This window comes from Triticum aestivum, chromosome 1A (genome assembly GCF_018294505.1).
Source record: "Triticum aestivum cultivar Chinese Spring chromosome 1A, IWGSC CS RefSeq v2.1, whole genome shotgun sequence".
Lineage (NCBI taxonomy): Eukaryota > Viridiplantae > Streptophyta > Magnoliopsida > Poales > Poaceae > Triticum > Triticum aestivum.
In genome coordinates, this window is record NC_057794.1 from 103,200,099 (window position 1) to 103,212,662 (window position 12,564).

Below are 12,564 nucleotides of genomic sequence, written 5' to 3' on the forward strand. Positions count from 1 at the left end.
TTCGTTTTCATACATGGATCCTATCTCGGATTTCATGGATTCCAGCCATTTGTCAGAATCTGGGCCCGCCATCGCTTCTTCATAATTCGAAGGTTCACCATTGTCTAACAACATGATTTTCAAGACAGGGTTGCCATACCACTCTGGTGCGGAACGTGTCCTTGTGGACCTATGAAGTTCAGTAGCAACTTGATCTGAAGTTTCATGATCATCATCATTAACTTCCTCTCTAGTCGGTGCAGGCACCTCAGGAACAATTTCCTGAGTTGTGCCACTCTCCGGTTCAAGAGGCAATACTTCATCAAGTTCTACTTTCCTCCCACTTACTTCTTTCAAGAGAAACTCTTTCTCTAGAAAGGATCCATTCTTGGCAACAAAGATCTTGCCTTCGGATCTGAGGTTGAAGGTATACCCAATAGTTTCTTTAGGGTATCCTATGAAGACGCATTTTTTTGATTTGGGTTCGTGCTTTTCAGGTTAAAGTTTCTTGACATAAGCATCGCATCCCCAAACTTTTAGAAATGACAGCTTAGGTTTCTTCCCAAACCATAATTCATACGGTGTCGTCTCAACGGATTTCGACGGAGCCCTATTTAAAGTGAATGCGGCAGTCTCTAAAGCATAGCCCCAAAATGACAGTGGTAGATCAGTAAGAGACATCATAGATCGCACCATATCCAATAGAGTGCGATTATGACATTCGGACACACCATTACGCTGAGGTGTTCCAGGCGGCGTGAGTTGTGAAACTATTCCACATTTCCTTAAGTGCGTGCCAAATTCATGACTCAAGTATTCTCCCCCACGATCTGATCGCAAGAACTTGATTTTCCTATCACGTTGATTCTCAACCTCACTCTGAAATTCCTTGAACTTTTCAAAGGTCTCAGACTTGTGTTTCATTAAGTAGACATATCCATATCTACTCAAGTCATCAGTGAGGGTGAGAACATAACGATAGCCACCGCGAGCCTCAACGCTCATTGGACCGCACACATTAGTATGTATGATTTCCAATAAGTTGGTTGCTTGCTCCATTGTTCCTGAGAACGGAGTCTTGGTCATTTTACCCATGAGGCATGGTTCGCACGTGTCAAATGATTTGTAATCAAGAGACTCCAAAAGTCCATCTGCATGGAGCTTCTTCATGCGTTCGACACCTATGTGACCAAGGCGGCAGTGCCACAAGTATGTGGGACTATCATTATCAACCTTACATCTTTTGGTATTCACACTATGAATATGTGTAACATTACGCTCGAGATTCATTAAGAATAAACCATTCACCAGCGGGGCATGACCATAAAACATATCTCTCATATAAATAGAACAACCATTATTCTCGGATTTAAATGAGTAGCCATCTCGAATTAAACGAGATCCTGATACAATGTTCATGCTCAAAGCTAGCACTAAATAACAATTATTGAGGTTTAAAACTAATCCCGTAGGTAAATGTAGAGATAGTGTGCCGATGGCGATCACATCGACCTTGGAACCATTCCCGACGCGCATCGTCACCTCGTCCTTCGCCAGTCTCCTCTTATTCCGCAGCTCCTGCTTTGAGTTACAAATGTGAGCAACCGCACCAATATCAAATACCCAGGAGCTACTACGAGTACTGGTAAGGTACACATCAATTACATGTATATCACATATACCTTTAGTGTTGCCATCCTTCTTGTCCGCGAAGTATTTGGGGCAGTTCCGCTTCCAGTGACCACTTCCCTTGCAATAAAAACACTCAGTCTCGGCTTGGGTCCATTCTTTGGCTTCTTCCCGGTAGCTTGCTTACCGGGCGCGGCAACCCCCTTGCTGTCCTTCTTGAAGTTCTTCTTACCCCTGCCTTTCTTAAACTTAGTGGTTTTATTCACCATCAACACTTGATGTTCCTTTTTGATCTCCACCTCTGCTGATTTCAGCATTGAATATACTTCAGGAAAGGTCTTTTCCATCCCCTGCATATTGAAGTTCATCACAAAGCTCTTGTAGCTCGGTGGAAGCGACTGAAGGATTCTGTCAATGACCGCATCGTCCGGGAGATTAACTCCCAGCTGAGTCAAGTGGTTATGCAACCCAAACATTTTGAGTATGTGCTCACTGACAGAACTATTTTCCTCCATCTTACAACTGAAGAACTTGTCGAAGACTTCATATCTCTCGACCCGGGCATGAGCTTGGAAAACCATTTTCAGCTCTTCGAACATCTCATATGCTCCGTGTTGCTCAAAACGCTTTTGTAGCCCCGGTTCTAAGTTGTAAAGCATGCCGCACTGAACGAGGGAGTAATCATCAGCACGTGACTGCCAAGCGTTCATAACGTCTTGGTTCTCTGGGATGGGTGCGTCACCTAGCGGTGCTTCTAGGACATAATCTTTCTTGACAGCTATGAGGATGATCCTCAGGTTCCAGACCCAGTCCGTATAGTTGCTGCTATCATCTTTCAGCTTGGTTTTCTTTAGGAACGCGTTGAAGTTGAGGACAACGTGGGCCATTTGATCTACAAGACATATTGTAAAGATTTTAGACTAAGTTCATGATAATTAAGTTCATCTAATCAAATTATTCAATGAACTCCTACTCAGATAGACATCCCTCTAGTCATCTAAGTGAAACATGATCCGAGTCAACTAGGCTGCGCCCGATCATCACGTGAGACGGACTAGTCAACATCGGTGAACATCTTCATGTTGATCGTATCTTCTATACGACTCATGCTCGACCTTTAGGTCTTCCGTGTTCCGAGGCCATGTCTGTACATGCTAGGCTCGTCAAGTCAACCTAAGTGTATTGCATGTGTAAATCTGGCTTACACCCGTTGTATTCGAATGTTAGAATCTATCACACCCGATCATCACGTGGTGCTTTGAAACAACGAACCTTCGCAACGGTGCACAGTTAGGGGGAACACTTTCTTGAAATTATTACGAGGGGTCATCTTATTTAAGCTACCGTCGTTCTAAGCAAATAAGATGTAAAACATGATAAACATCACATGTAATCAAATAGTGACATGATATGGCCAATATCATTTGCTCCTTTTGATCTCCATCTTCGGGGCTCCATGATCATCGTTGTCACCGGCATGACACCATGATCTCCATTATCATGATCTTTATCATCGTGTCTTCTTGAAGTTGTCTCGTCATCTATTACTTCTACTACTATGGCTAACGCTTTAGCAATAAAGTAAAGTAATTACATGATGTTTATGTTGACACGCAGGTCATAAATAAATTAAGACAACTCCTATGGCTCCTGCCGGTTGTCATACTCATCGACATGCAAGTCGTGATTCCTATTACAAGAACATGATCAATCTCATACATCACATATATCATTCATCACATCCTTTTGGCCATATCACATCACACGGCACATGCTGCAAAAACAAGTTAGACGTCCTCTAATTGTTGTTGCAAGTTTTTACGTGGCTGCTATAGGTTCTAGCAAGAACGTTTCTTACCTACACCAAAACCACAACATGATATGATAATTTCTATTTACCCTTCATAAGGACCCTTTTCATCGAATCCGATCCGACTAAAGTGGGAGAGACAGACACCCGCTAGCCACCTTATGCAACTAGTGCATGTCAGTCGGTGGAACCAGTCTCACGTAAGCGTACGTGTAAGGTCGGTCTAGGGCGCTTCATCCCACGATGCCGCCGAATTAAGATAAGACTAGTAACGACAAGTAAATTGACAATATCGACGCCCACAACTGCTTTGTGTTCTACTCGTGCATAGAAACTACGCATAGACCTAGCTCATGATGCCACTGTTGGGAACGTAGCAGAATTTTAAAATTTTCTATGCATCACCAAGATCAATCTATGGAGTTATCTAGCAATGAGGGAGAGGGGAGTGCATCTACATACCCTTGTAGATCGCGCGCGGAAGCGTTCAAGAGAACGGGGTTGATAGAGTCGTACTCGTCGTGATCCAAATCGCCGATGACCTAGCGCTGAACGGACAGCACCTCTGCGTTCAACACACGTACGGTTGGGAAGACGTCTCCTCCAACTTGATCCAGCAAGGGGGAAGGAGAGGTTGATGGAGATCCAGCAGCACGATGGCGTGGTGGTGGAAGCAATGGCAATCTCGGCAGGGCTTCACCAAGCTTAGCGAGAGGGAGAGGTGTCACGGGAGGGAGAGGGAGGCGCCAGGGGCTAGGGTGCGGCTGCCCTCCCTCCCCCCACTATATATAGGACCCCTAGGGGGGCGCCGGCCCTAGGAGATGGGATATCCAAGGGGGGCGGCGGCCAAGGGGGGTGGCTTGCCCCCCAAGCCAAGTGGGGCGCCCCCACCCCTAGGGTTTCCAACCCTAGGCGCAGGGGGAGGCCCAAGGGGGTGCACCAGCCCACCAGGGGCTAGTTCCCTTCCCACTTCAGCCCATGGGGCCCTCCGGGATAGGTGGCCCCACCCGGTGGACCTCCGGGACCCTTCCGGTGGTCCCGGTATAATACCGATTACCCCCGAAACTTTCCCGATGGCCGAAACTTGACTTCCTAAATATAAATCTCCACCTACGGACCATTCTGGAACTCCTCGTGACGTCTGGGATCTCATCCGGGACTCCGAACAACTTTCGGGTTACCGTATACTAATATCTCAACAACCCTAGCGTCACCGAACCTTAAGTGTGTAGACCCTACGGGTTCGGGAGACACACAGACATGACCGAGACGACTCTCCGGTCAATAACCAACAGCGGGATCTGGATACCCATGTTGGCTCCCACATGCTCCTCGATGATCTCATCGGATGAACCACGATGTCGAGGATTCAATCAATCCCGTATACAATTCCCTTTGTCAATCAGTACGTTACTTGCCCGAGACTCGATCGTCGGTATCCCAATACCTCGTTCAATCTCGTTACCGGCAAGTCACTTTACTCGTACCGTAATGCATGATCCCGTCATCAACCACTTGGTCACATTGAGCTCATTATGATGATGCATTACCGAGTGGGCCCAGAGATACCTCTCCGTCATACGGAGTGACAAATCCCAGTCTCGATTCGTGCCAACCCAACAGACACTTTCGGAGATACCCATAGTCCACCTTTATAGTCACCTAGTTACGTTGTGACTTTGGCACACCCAAAGCACTCCTACGGTATCCGAGAGTTGCACAATCTCATGGTCTAAGGAGATGATACTTGACATTCAGAAAAGTATAGCAAACGAACTACACGGTCTTTGAGCTATGCTTAGTATTGGGTCTTGTCCATCACATCATTCTCCTAATGATGTGATCCCGTTATCAATGACATCTAATGTCCATAGTCAGGAAACCATGACTATCTTTTGATCAACGAGCTAGTCAACTAGAGGCTTACTAGGGACGTGTTGTGGTCTATGTATTCACACATGTATTACGATTTCCGGATAACACAATTATAGCATGAACAATAGACAATTATCATGAACAAGGAAATATAATAATAACTATTTTATTATTACCTCTAGGGCATATTTCTAACAGTTAGTTGAACTAATATCGGTTGCTAAAGTTTATCTCAGGTTGTTGGTTCTAAGCGCCCGCGATGGAGATGTGCGACCCCCCATTTCAAAAAGGACAAAGGCGTGGTCTTTCGACGCTTCGAGGGTTTATTTTTGGTTTGCTTCAAGTCGTAGGAAAGACCGCACTATTAAGAGGGGTCTGTGTGGACAAATGTTGTGTGGGAATGCCTTTGCCGAGCCTTACTCTCTTACCCTTCCCACTCCAACCACCTCATATGTTTCTAGTGTGTGTGCTGTGGTACTCAGAAAGTTGCAACAGTAAGTTACTGGGTACCCCGTGCGCACGGGGTCTTTTGACCCCTGTGCGCACGGGGTACTGGGTAACTCTCTGGGTACCCCGTGCGCACAGGGTCTTTTGACCCCCGTGCGCACGGGGTATTGTGTAACTCTCTGGGTACCCCGTGCGCACGGGGTCTTTTGACCCTCGTGCGCACGGGGTGGTGCGTTTGTCTCTGGACACCCCGTGCGCACGGGGCTGACTTAGCCCATGAGCACGGGGTCCAACGGGTAGAAATGCCCACCCTCACATAAACACTATAAATAGGCCCTTCTTCCTCCTCCAACCTCTAACCCTAATGTCTTGTTGAGCTCCACCATTGCTACACCCCATTTTGCTCAATACTCTCAATCCCTCCACCCAAACTTGTTGAAACTTTGGGGATTGGGAGAGCAAGAACCGATCTACAACTTGACCAGACCAAATCGTGTTCCCCCCAACATTTCTTCCCCATTGACTTGTTACTCTTGGAGCTTGGGCTCCTAGGCGGTTAGAGGTTCCTCTGGAAGCTTCCTTGCTTGTGGTGTGCACCGGAGAAGTTGTAAAGGTGTGGTGGTCGCCTTCAAGACCAACATCGAGTGGTTCGAGGCTCATCCGTTGGGGGTGACTCGAAGGAGAATACGGTGAGCCTTTGGTGGCATTCTGCAAGCTTTGGCTCCGGCACCGCTCCAAACGGAGATTAGCTCTTCCCCAAGGAAGAGTGAACTTTGGGTTAAAATCCGCGTCCTCGTCTCACTTGTGGTTAATCCTTTCCGGCACCTTTCTTAGTTGTTGTATGCTTGTTGGCTTGCTAAGTAGTTTGTTGCCTAGCCTTTCTTCTTGGAGCTTGCTTGTCATATAGGTTGCATTCACCTAGTTGCATATATAGTGAACTCTTTTATCCGCTAAGCCTTAAAATCTACAAGAAAGATTAAAATTTGTAATCTCCTATTCACCCCCCTCTAGTCGACTGTATTGATCCTTTCAATTGGTATCAGAGCCTCGTGCTCTAATATAAGGTTTTACAACCTTAGAGGATATGGTTGATCTAGGGAATGAGGGAGGTGGCCTACCCGTTGCGGGGGATGGTCAAAACCAACCCCCCGCCGCGACTGAGACACTTGATGCTCCGGTCGTTGCTCCTGCCGCTACTACTAACCCGAATGTCCCCTTGACCGCGGCCGATCTTCTTTCAATGTTTGCGGACCTCAAAGTCTCTATGTTGAAAGAGGTTCGTGCCTCGGTCAAGGAGGAAATTGATGCTCGCCTAAAGCCATCAACGTCCGCATCAAACTAGTTTAACCCAAATGAGGTTCATGATGCGGATGACTCGAGGGAACCTCTTGCTTCCCCGGCTCGTACTCAAGTTCCCCAGTACAATGCCGTGGAATCTTTTTACTCTCCTCAACCCTTGCAACATCCCCGCATTAATCCTGTTGGGCCTCCGTCTCCTTTGAAAGCTAATGAGTTTGCTAAGTGGAAGCTAGATATGGAGTCTCACATGCGCAGTGCTTCAACTCAATTGTGGTGGATTGTGGTCAATGGATTCAACCCCAAGGACCCAATGAATCTCACTCCAAGGGAAGCAATTGACGATCAACTCAATGCTACCGCACACAACATGCTTCGCAATGCAGTGACTGAAGACTATAGTGATTCCATTGCTCTTCTCAAAAGCGCAAAGGAAATTTGGGATTGCCTTGAGGAGGCTCTTGAAGGAGATGAAGCAATTTGAAGATCTTGGTTGGCCTTGCTCAAACAAGAAGTCAATCTCTTTGTGAGGAATGAGGGTGAATCCGCTGAAGAGGTTTACCGAAGGTTGAAGTCCCTTGTGCTCAACTTGAGAACCTTTGGGTGCACTTGGGCAAATGATGAATTGATCAAGGACAAGTTCATAGATGCTATGGTTCTCACAGAACATACCATGGTCATGATGGTTCATCAACGTCCGGACTATCACAAGTTGACTTCGGCTCAAGTTGTTTCCACTTTCTCTACCCATGTTCTTTTGGAGACCAAGTCCAAGAAAACATTTGCAATAGCTCAAGCAACCAAGAACTCCAATCTTGCCTTGAAGGCCAAGAAAGTGATGAGCCAACCCTCAAGGGAGGAAGAAGTTAGTGAAGAGATATGTGAGGAGGATAATGATACCTCGTGCCCAGCAAATGATTTTGCAGAAGACTTGGCTCTCTTAGTCAAGAAGTACTCTGGGACCATGGCAAACAAAGGAATAAATCTTCAAGGAAGATCTTTTGGACGAAGGAAATGCTACAATTGTGATAGCCCAAGACACTTTGTTCATGATTGTCCTTATGAGAGACGTGAAGACAAGTCCAAGAAGCTTGTGCTTAAGAAGAAGAAGTTCACCAAGTTTGCAAAGAGGAAGGACGACAAGGCTCTTGTTCATGAAGAATACATGTCTGGAGATGAAGATGACGGTGATGATGATCAAGTGGGCACGGCCGCCTTCGCCATGCATGCCACTACCTCCACCTCCACCACCAGCCTCTTCGACTCTCCAAACGAGGACAAGCCATTCACTCATCGATGCCTCATGGCCAAAGAGGTAAAAACAAAGTCCAAACCCAAGAGACCCGACAACTACACTCCCAATGTCTCATGTGAGATAGTGGAGGATGAGTGTGATGAGGGTGTGGATAATGATGAGGAATCCTTAATGGCTTTCATGAAAACTCTTCATGGTGAAGCTCGTGCTCGTTTTGGTGTTCTCCTTAAGTCACTCGCCGAACGCGGTGACTTTATTGAGAATGTTGAGAACCTCCTTATAGAGGAAAAAGAGAGAGTTGATCTCCTCGAGCACGAACTTAATGAAGAGAGTGTCATGAGAGCATCACTTGAGGAATCCTTATATGCTCATCAAATTGACTTTGTTAAAACCAACGATGCTTTGCAACTTGCTCTTGAGAATAAAGATGCTCTTAACGTTAGAGTTGAAAAACTTCTAGTTGACCATACAAGACTTGTTGAGGAGCATGAGTTCCTTGTGATTAGTTCCAAGGTTGTCAAAGGTGACCTCATTGCTCTCATCGAGTCTTATGCTCAATTAAAAGCTACAACCATTAAGGCGCTCACTTCCGTACCTCATATTGATTTAAATGATGATGCTTGTACGGCTAACTTTGCTCATGATTGCACCTCCCTTCAAGAGGAAAATAAGAAGTTGAAAGCTCAAATTGAGAAAGGGCTTGTATCATGCATCCAAGGGGAGAAAAACCTAAACGATCTCTTGAGCAACCAAAAGGAGTGTGTTGCCAAGGAGGGAGTTGGGTTTAATCCCGCATCTAAGAGTGGTAAGAACAACAAGAAGAAGAACAACAAGAAGACCGGTCCGACTCCTTCCCCTCCCCAAAAGGTAGTGTTTGTGCAAGAATGGCACAATGAGAAGGAGAAGGAAATGAAGGGTGTTGGGAATGGTAAGGTCATTAGGGACAAGGCTATTCCCAAGAATTTTGCCGGCAAGAACAATCCATCATATGTTCTCATGAGAGGAGATGATGGCTATACCTTTGCAAAATTTGTTGGAACTAACTATGATGATTATGCTTGGACTATTTGGGTTCCCAAGACCCTTGTTGCTAACTCACCAGGACCCATTGCAAAATGGGTACCTATAACCAAAGCTTGATTATTGTAGGACTATGTCTCCGGTGGAACTCAATGGGTGATCGACAGTGGATGCACCAATCATATTACCGGAGAAAGGGAGATGCTTGTGGAGTTCGTTGATTCACTCAAGGCCTCTTCGAACATCTCCTTCAGTGACAATAGTAAGGGAAAGGTATTGGGTTTGGGCAAGGTGGTAATCTCTGATGATTCATCTCTTTCAAATGTCATGCTTGTCCAATCCCTTCACTACAATTTATTTTCAACTATTCAATTGGCTCGTGCCGGATATGATTCACATTTTGGTGAATTCCATGTGACCGTCTTTAAGAGGAGCAATCTCAAAGTGGTCTTTGTTGGGCATGTTGAAGACAACCTTTACGTGGTTGATTTCTCGAAAGAGAAAACTCATCTTGCAACATGCCTAATGGCCAAGGCCGACGTGGGGTGGCTTTGGCACTGTAGGCTAGCCCACGTGGGCATGAGAAATTTACAAGCTCTCTTAAAGGGGGAGCACATTCTTGGACTAACCAATGTGTCTTTTGCCAAAGATCGTCCTTGTAGTGCTTGCATTGCCGGAAAGCTTCATGAAAAAGCTCATAAAGTGAAGACTATCATCACCACCTTGAGGCCCCTCGAGCTTATCCATTTGGATCTATTTGGGCCTCCAACATATGATAGTTTGGGAGGAAGGAGATATTGCCTTGTCATTGTTGATGACTTCACAAGATATACTTGGGTGTTCTTTCTCAAGACTAAAGATGAAACTCAAGAAACCTTCATCAACTTTGCCAAAGAAGCTCAACGTCAACATAACTGTGAGATCAAGGCAATCCGAAGTGACAATGGCACCGAGTTCAAAAACTATACAATGGATGAATTCTTGAGTGAAGAGGGGATAAAGCACCAATATGCCGCACCTTATACTCCCCAACAAAATGGTGTTGCGGAGAGGAAGAATCGGACTCTTATTGAGATGGCTAGGACCATGCTTGATGAGTACAAATCACCATACAAGCTTTGGGCAGAAGCCACCAACACTGCGTGCCATGCCTCAAACCAGCTTTATCTTCGCAAGCTCAAGAACAAGACCCCTTATGAGCTCCTAATTGGGAGAAAGCCCAACGTCAAATACTTTCGGGTATTCAGTTGTAAGTGTTTCATTTTAAACAAAAAATCCCGGTTAGCTAAATTTGAGTCTAGAACTTATGAGGGCATATTTGTTGGATATGCATCAAACTCTCATGCTTACCGAGTTCTCAATAAATCCACCGGATGCATTGAGGAAACGGTAAATGTGGAGTTTGATGAAGATAACGGCTCCCGCATGGAGCAAATTGTTCCTAGTGTTGTAGGTGATGAGGCTCCTTCACAAGCTATAAGGACAATGGGGACAGGCCACATCTCCCACAAGAAACACCCCATGTCCAAGTAGAAGAAGAAGGAGTAAGAGCCCCTCTTAAGGATTTTCCACAAGGGAAGTCATCACCGACACCACTTGTACAAGATGCCTTGGGAAGTAATCAACCTATCCAAGAACAAGATCAAAACCCTCATATTCCTGAGCAAGATCAAGAGCAAACTCTTCCGAACAATGAAGAACCAATCGTTGAGGCTCAAGATCAAGCTCAAAGTCATGATCAAGATCTAGATCAACCCCAACCACAAGTGTCTTCATCGTCATCACTTCCTACTGAGCAAGAACCTGTGGTTGCAAAGAGAAGAGTGTCTCCAAGGCTAAAGCAATCTCAAGGGCAAGCTTCTTCATCAAGTCCAAAACCAAGTGAAGAAGAGCTTGACTACAAAGAGCAAAAAGTATCCACCAAGCTAAAACATCTTCAACACCTCACTGAGAATATCTATGGAAGCATCAAAAAGGGGGTAACTACTCGTAGACGTTTGGCAAACTTTTGTGAACATCACTCGTTTGTCTCTTGTGTTGAACCCCTTAAGGTGGAAGATGCCCTTGACAATCCGGATTGGATAGATGCCATGCATGAAGAACTCAACAACTTCACACGCAACAAAGTGTGGACCCTTGTAGAAAGACCCAAGGAGTTTCATAATGTCATTGGAACAAAGTGGATTTTCAAGAACAAACAAGATGAATATGGACAAGTAATAAGGAACAAGGCAAGGTTAGTGGCACAAGGTTTCACCCAAGTTGAAGGTTTGGACTTTGGTGAAACTTTTGCCCCCGTTGCCTGTCTCGAATCCATTCGCATCTTACTTGATTATGCCTCTCATCATGATTTAAAATTATATCAAATGGATGTTAAGAGTGCATTCCTTAATGGTCCTCTTAAGGAGTTGGTGTATGTCAAGCAACCTCCCGGTTTTGAAGACCCCGATCATCCCTCTCACATTTATGAACTCCATAAGGCACTCTATGGACTCAAACAAACACCTCGTGCTTGGTATGATCACCTTACGACGTTCCTAAGCGAGAAGGGGTTCCAGATTGGGTAATAGATTCCACTCTCTTTACGAAGAGGGTAAGAGGAGAGTTGTTTGTCTGCCAAATATATGTTGATGATATTATCTTTGGGTCAACTAACCATGCTATTAACGTTGAGTTTGAGAATCTTATGACTAAGGAATTTGCGATGAGCATGATGGGAGAGTTGAAGTTCTTTCTCGGTTTTCAAGTGAAGCAATTGAGAGGCGGAACCTTCATCAATCAATCTCGTTATATCCAAGACATGCTCAAGAGATTCAAAATGCAAGATGTCAAGCCAATGAAGACACCCATGGCCACAAATGGTCAACTTCATCTTGATCCAAATGGTAAAAAAGTGGATCAAAAGGTATATCGCTCCATGATCGGTTCCTTGCTTTACCTTTGTGCATCTAGGCCAGATATTATGTTGAGTGTGTGTATGTGTGCAAGATTTCAATCCGCTCCTAAGGAGAGCCATTATTCGGCAGTGAAAGGATCCTTCGATATTTGGTTCATACCCCAAACTTGGGCCTTTGGTATCCCAAGGGATCATCATTTGAGTTAATGGGTTACTCGGATTCGGATTGGGCCGGAGACAAGGTTGATCGCAAGTCTACATCCGGCTCATGTCAATTCCTAGGGAGATCGTTGGTAAGTTGGTCTTCAAAGAAGCAAAATTGTATACCTCTCTCCACAGCCGAAGCCGAGTATATTG